We start from the raw sequence: 7,813 nt of genomic DNA, 5'->3' as shown, positions 1-7,813 counted from the left end.
CCAGGTTAAGAACTTTGCCCCAGGATAAGAGTGGAAATCACACGCCAGCAGCGCAGCGGCAGCAGGAGGCCCCATTAGCGAAAGCATACCTCAGGTTAAGAACCGTTTCAGGTTAAGAATGGACCTCTGGAACAAATTAAGTTCTTAACCCGAGGTACCACTGTACTGAACATGGATGACATGAAATCTTCATGCATTCCTATGTAGTACCAATATTTACAGTGTGCTTTTAGTGTGGGCTGTCTTTGAAACTCCCATTGGCTGCCATATATTTGTTGCTGCTCATTTGAGCTTCCCCAGTCAGAAGCTGCTGCAAGGGTGTGACCTGTGCTCACTTATCCTAACTAGAGTGCTAGCCACTGTTGTGTGGCAGATTTCATGTCCTGCACTTCAAGAAAGAGAGGCAGGATATTTCTAGGGATCAGAGGATGTTGGACTACAGGTGGGTAGAATCTCTTGGCAAAGGAAGCTCAGGAACAAAAAACTCACAGTGTGAAAGGAAGGAAGGAGACATTTCAGCATTCTGTGTGTAGTGGAAGTGATTTCTGTATGTTCAAAGCAACTGAAACCACTGGAGAAAACAAGCTGGGGATAAATTGGAGGGCAAAGGCACAGGAAGGAAGGAGAGTTTCCTTTCTCTCTTTCCTGCCTCTTCCAGATACCACAAATTATTATGGGTTTCAACTTACATACACATGCGTAGGCTAAAAACTGTTGACTCCTGCCTGACCATCTGTGAACACCCTGGATCCAGATACTGGTAAAACTGCTGTTATGTCATGGAATATTTATGAACATTCAAACTACAGAAGTTAGCAATAGAAAGCTCATGACAAATTGCTTCAAGAGAGGGCAATGAAAAGTCTGTTGGGCTGGGAAAGGTTCACACAGGGGCTAGGGACAGGATATGTTCAATGATGGGGATAGTCAATGTGATGCCTTCCAGATGTTGTAGGCCCATCAAATGTTGCCATTGGCCACACTGGTGGGAGCTGATGGGAGCCGTAGCCCGTAACATCTAGAGGTAACTATTCCTGCTCCATGAGAAGATTCTAGGAACAGGAAATGCCCTATAGGCAGAAGAATCTTAGTGGGTAGAACCTCTTGGGGAAGGAAGCTCAGGAACAGATAGCTCATGGAGTGAAACGGAGACTGAATTGGCAGCATGGTGAAAAGCAGGAAAGCCAGCAGAGTGTGGAAAGTGGAGCTGACAACGTCTCAAGAAAAAGGAGGGCAAAGGAGGAGGCTGAGAGCTGAGGAAAGGAGATGAAAAAGAAGGGGAATCTTACACAGGCTCAGAGACAGGTGTCCTACTAGCAGGAAAAGAAGGTTTCCTGAAGATTGTGAAGTTAAACATGTATGTTTGTGTGCGTGTCTGTGTGTGTGTGTGTGTGTGTGTGTGCACGTGTGTGTGTTTTAAATATTACTCCTATGGTGCCTCTCATTCTACCTCTACTGTTGGAGCCAGAATACGTCTGAACACCTGCTGCTGGGAACTGCAAGTGCAGGGGGTGTTGTTTTGCTCAGGTTCTGACTGTGGGCTTCCTACAGGCATCTGGTTGGCCACGATGAGAACAGGATGCTGGACTAGGTGGGCCTTTGGACTGATCAAGCAGGACTTTCCTTACGTTATTATGCACTATAACTGATAATGTTGGAAAGCCAGTTAAAAGGCACAAGAAAGGCAAAGTTCCATTGGTTTCTGTGTCCCTATCCCCCAAAGGACATAGTCTGCAAACTTTGGACTTCCTTGACCTAGACTCCTCCAGGTTATTTAGAAGCAGAGAATGTCTACACTGCCTACTGAAACTATCTACCAGTTAAAATAAGCTTGGGAGGAAGGTTCTTCTTTGGATGAATGAAGCATTTTGAAGCAAACCCTGACATATCTGGAGCTCTGTGTGGCCAATGGAACTCATACATTCTCCACGGAGCCCCAGCAGAATGCCTAATAAATGCTATATAATCATCCAAAACATACTATACAAGCAACAGATTTCAAAAGGTGCCAACCAGACCACATGGTTCACTAAGGAAACACGTTTTATTTTGCTCCTTAGATGATATCAAAATGTGTAATGTCAATCAATATCATTTTTTAAAAAAAACAAACCACACTTATCTCTCTCCCTTGCTACGACAAGCTGATTTAATTACCAGGCATATGTCAACCAGTGTCATGTTAATGTAATAAAACATTAAACTGGACCTTGTGCTTGATGTGAAACAAAATTATTCATTGAATATTAGAGCATTAGACCTCCCGCTGTTCTTTTACAAATGGTTGAACTATCACAAGGTTATGGAAGTTAGCATGTAAATTGCAGCAGAACCTATAATTTCTGTAGCAAATCCCAGAAGGCTGTCATTTCAGTCACACACATGTGTAATTTTTGTCTCGGAGCCATGTATAATGTCCTTAAAATATCAAAAATGTGAACATATCACAAGTGATTACCCAATATTGATGTAGAGTTCATCACTTAGATTGAAGCACTGGAATTTAACTTTAGCGATGTCAATGTCTGATCTACCCTATTTGCAGTGTCTCGGGGTTCTGATGATTACTGAAGAGAATGTTCTTATTTGAAACCATAACCCTGGAAAGAAATATAATATAATATTGTCCAGCTCTGCAGTCTAATAACACAACCATGACTGAGTGGGACAAACAGAAAGTCTCCATCAGATTGCTAGACTGTGGCCAACAAAGCAAAACAAGCACAGAGCGGGGAAATAGGGGAGCTGGCAAACAGCTCTAAAAATGTGTGGTTCAGATAAAAGACCCAGGCCAAAACATGATAAAGACAGGTGGAACCCATTTGGCCTTTTCTGTTGCCTGATAGCTACTGTACCACTGAGCTGTAGTACCTCCTTCTGACCATTTCCTTCGTTGGTGCCCAAATCAATGCGTTGTCAATTTGTTCTGACGGACTAACTTCATGATTCAACAGCAGGCACCTTAACAATAACCACATAAAGATTAATTCCTTGTTCAGTGGAGCCAGTCCTCCGCTTCCCCACTTTCTACACTTACCCATTTTAACATTCTCTTCCTATGGGAGGGCTTTGCATAAGAGCAGCCATTGCCCAGAGTTTGGTGGAAACAAAATAATTTTATATTTGAGGAAATCTACGTGCACACACCCCCACACACAGTATGCAGAACCTCTTAACTTGCCTTATGATAGTCCTGCTGTACAGCCCAGATTTGCCAATAGAAGGGATGTTGACTTCTGGGTCTAGACTAAGATACCTCAGCATGGATTCCTCTTATTGTGACCTGTCATAATCCATTCTCAGTCATTGTATTTTACACCAGTTGTAGCCAATATGGTCTCACTAGATGCTATGGACTACAACTCCCATCACTCCTGGTCATGTTGGCTGGCTGATGGGAACTTTAGTCCCAAACATCTGGATGTAATAACATTTGCTATCCCTGCTCTACACTTTATTAGCTTGTTATATTAGGTAAAAACTTGTGATTCTACCAATGGGTACAGACATCATAATGCTAGTTCTCTGGACTCAGTTCTGAAGTTTCTGGCCTTCATTCTTTACCCAGCTACTCATAACACTGGTCAACAACAAATTAGTTGTCTGCATTTTTTTCAGTTGATTTAGGACAAATCTGATGCGCTGAATCCAAAAATCACATTGGTTTTGCTCAATCAGGTCAAGTTTTTGAGCTATGGCCACATGTCGTTTTTTTACATTTTTGTTCACATGTACGCTTGTGTGGAGCATTTTAGAAGAAGTTGGTGGGGGTAAAATGCCATGTCGAATAATTGTTTTGATTGGAAATTATTATTTTAATGACAAGAAGTATTCAGGTCCAATAGTTCTGGGTGATTATGTCAAAAAGGGATCAGTTTGAAGTCATAAAACTTCGAAATCTTCCATAAATTGGTGCGGCAAAGCATAAAGTTGGGGGATCAAAACTAAGTTAATGGGGCAGCCGCCCCACGAAGTATCCTGATCTTCAATCAGCACGTTGTCCTGTAGCTCATTGTGATGAAATTCCAGTGCCTATCTTCGGAGAACTTCCTGACATTAGTGACGAAGATGCCTCCAGTGTTGAAGAAGAAGAAGTGGTTCTTGAAGATGATGCTCCACATCCATTTTTCCAAAAGGAGTTGAATGATCTAGTTCACGACCTCAGCTTGTCAAAGGACTCTGCCGAACTGTTGGCATCCAGATTGAAGGAAAAAACCTCCTCTCTGACAGTGCTCGCATCAGCTTCTTCCGCAACAGGCATCAAGAGTACCTCCGTTTTTTCTCGGAAGAGAAGGACTTGGTGTACTGTGCAGATATTGCGCAGGTTCTGCTCAAGCTTGGAGTGCCACAGTACGAACCCAAAGATTGGAGACTGTTTATTGACAGCAGCAAGCGATCACTGAAATGTGTTCTGCTACACAACGGCAACCAGTTTGCCTCTATACCCCTGGCTCACTCGAGTACACTGAAGGAGAACTATGAAGCGGTGAAGTATGTGCTGGAGAAAATTGGTTATGATTAGCATAAGTGGTTTTTTTATGTTGACCTGAAGATGGTGAACTTTTTGTTGGGACAACAGTCTGGCTTCACCAAGTACCCATGTTTTCTGTGCATGTGGGATACACGAAGGACTGGCCTGTGTGGGAGGAATTGGTGCCTTGCAAAAAAAGGAACGTCATCAACGACCCTCTGGTGGACAGAGACAGAATACTCTTCCCACCACTGCACATCAAGATCAGCTTAATCAAGCAGTTCACCAAGGCTCTGGACAAGGATGGTGACTGCTTCACTTACTTGTGCCAGGCTTTTCCAGGATTGACCATGGAGAAGTTGAAAGCTGGCATCTTTGACGGTCCTCAGATCTGTCAGCTCATCAGAGATCCAGAGTTCGGAAACTCAATGAACGAAGTGGAACTGGAAGCGTGGAAGGTATTTGTTCTGGTAGTGAAGAACTTTCTTGGCAACAATAAGGCCAGAAACTACACAGAAATTGTCAACAACATGCTGACTGCTTTCAGAAACCTGGGCTGCATGAGCGTCAAGATGCACTACCTATTTTCACATATGGACCGGTTTCCTGAGAACTTGGGTTCAATGAGTGACGAGCAGGGGGAGAGATTCCATCAGGACATGAAAGAGATGGAGACCAGGTATCAGGGGCGCTGGGACGCAGTCATGATGGCTGACTACTGTTGGACTCTGAAGAGAGACCTCCCTGCCACTGAGCATTCCAGGAGTTCCAAGAAACGGAAGTTCAAGCCCTGAAGTTTGAAAAATGGTGAAGCAACATGCAATTTACGTGTACTTACCTTTATCAATGCCCACCATTCAGTTTACAGTAAACCTGACCTGATGGAGAGAAACGGATGCCATTTCCTGATTCAGCAGTGCAAAAATACCCTAAATCAGTTGTAGAAATCTAGACAACATTCAAAAAGTAAAAAATTGTTGCCCAGTGTAATCTAACCCATCTTGACCCTCACTTGCTTGCATGGTTCAAAGCTCAGGTGTGAGGCATTTACTCTCTATTAATTACTTCATGTAGCCCTGGCTAGACCTACCCCTACCACTTGGGCTCTTCCCCACTGCTGACTCTGACTGTTCACCCACCCAGCACACAACAGACTCAAGAATGGAAGCACTTAGGGCTGTGTCTATGGTGGAGGAACGCTTCATTGATTGGAGGAACTCAAACAGGGGAGGAGCTATGAGAGGGAAGGGCAGTGTTTTTCTGCAGCTGCAGGGATGGCAAAAGTTAAAAGCTTGGAAGATGCAAGAGAGCGACATGGCAGCAAGTAGGAGACCCAGCAAGTTTGGTCCTGAGGTGGACAATGGGTGCATAAAACTCTTCGCAATAATGGAGCCTGCTGTGAGGTGTCCCTTATAGTAAGGTCCCTGAGGCAGAGGGCAAAATGGGAAAGGAGAAGAAGGGGGGGACAACACAGGCTAGGACTGTAGATAAACAAGGAATTCAGTGTTGCAGTTGAAGTCCAAAACACCTGTCATGTGGAAGAAAGAAAGGAAGAAGGAAAGAAAAAGCTTGAAACTGCTGTGATGTCCTCTGGTGTCAATACAGTGGAAACCTATATAAAAATGGAAGCTGCAAAATCCATCTCTATCACAGTCCACAGCTCACTTCCAAAGCCAAGTATCCATCATAGGTTTCGGCTCTGAAATTTGCTATATAGGTTCAGACCTTCCAATTTATTTCTCTTTGAATGGGTTGTACTGCAGCCAGTATTCCCAGACTCTGCCACAGTTTGAATTGGGACCCTTGATGCAAATGTTTATCCCCTGCAGCGTAAGAATAATTTAGGAATGACTAGAATTGCTTTCTCACTGGACCAGGCACCTTTGGGATACTTTTCTAGGTCAATTTCCATCTACTGGCCCTGAAATGTAAAGGTTAAGTGTACATCTCCACTGAAGACCAACAAATGAATTTCAGATCTGATTGATTCCAGTCAGAGAACCCATAAATACGCATTCCAAATGGTAGATAGGTTAATAATTCCACTCATTTAAACATCTGATATTGATAACTCGCCACGTTCCCCTGATCAGTACCTCTCATATTTCACCAGCAAAACTGAAGTGACGAGGAATCAACAATGCATCTCAAGTATCAATGATCACCCCTTCCTTCCTTCCTCCCTCTCTCTGTGTGATTCTTCAATGGACCTTGAATCTTTCACCCCTGTCACCGCTTTTTTTTATCATTATCTAAGGTGATCGGTCAGCTCCGTGCCACCACCTGGCTCTTCGATCCTATGCCAAAAGTACTACGGAAAACTGTCATTCCTCAGCTCATTCCATTTATAGAGAGTCTCATTAACACCTCTCTTCCCTCTGGCTATGTGCCACTACCATTTCAGATGGCTGTTGTTACTAAACAGACCAAAAATACTATGTTAAAATACCTCCGAGGATCTGAGTTAAATTCATAAAAGCCTAGTAATTCAGGGTTAAGTAAAATATCCCATCTTTCACACACTTTACCTCATCCCAAAAGCCTATCTATTCTATCTCACCTGGGGACAAAAGCTGATCTTACAAGCCCATGCATCCTTACAGGATTTATCCATCACATATAAAAGAGATGCTGCATGGAGCGGTAAAAATATCAAGGCATGGCATTACAATAGGGGTGTCAGACAGAAGACCCAAGGGCCTTATCAGACTTAAGGGTCCTGGATATGCCCCCTGGCACCTCAGCACAGTTCACACAAATCACTGAACTATATTCAGGGCTAGGCAAGGACTTAGCTCTCCAATGCCTGACACTGCATCTCATAGTGCCGGCTTATTCTTCCCATTTCCTCTAAATTAAAATGGGTTTCAATCAGTACGGTGAGAATGGTCTGTTATAAATGGTCAAGAACAGAAACAGAGCTGTAGGGAGGGTGAAATGAGTTTTTTCAAACATGAGTGTTTAACGGGAGTTGAATTGATGACTTGGTCTTGAGTTCAATTGGAATTTACATTTTTAATAATAAAAAAAAGAATAAGGCTGTGGCTCTGGACTTCTGCAGCATCAGGAATTTTGTCCTCCAACCTATTTGAGTTTGACCCTCTCCATTACAAAAACAAACAAACAAACAACTGGAGGGCAAGAATGGTTGGCTAGACTTTCATCTCATTAATTGCCTGGCAGCCTGACTGGTTGATCCGTGTTAACTGCATTGATGCAAGCACTGGCTTGTATCGCCATTGAAAACATGGCCCTGTTGCTCATCCTTTAATTCTATCATAAGCCTTTTGTACTGGCCTCCATGGCTCTTGTGATCCCTGCCCACCCCACCCCTCACAACCC

The sequence above is a fragment of the Podarcis gaigeae genome (assembly GCF_964106915.1).
Source record: "Podarcis gaigeae genome assembly, chromosome: 5".
NCBI lineage: Eukaryota > Metazoa > Chordata > Lepidosauria > Squamata > Lacertidae > Podarcis > Podarcis gaigeae.
Note: the sequence above shows the minus strand (reverse complement) of the source record.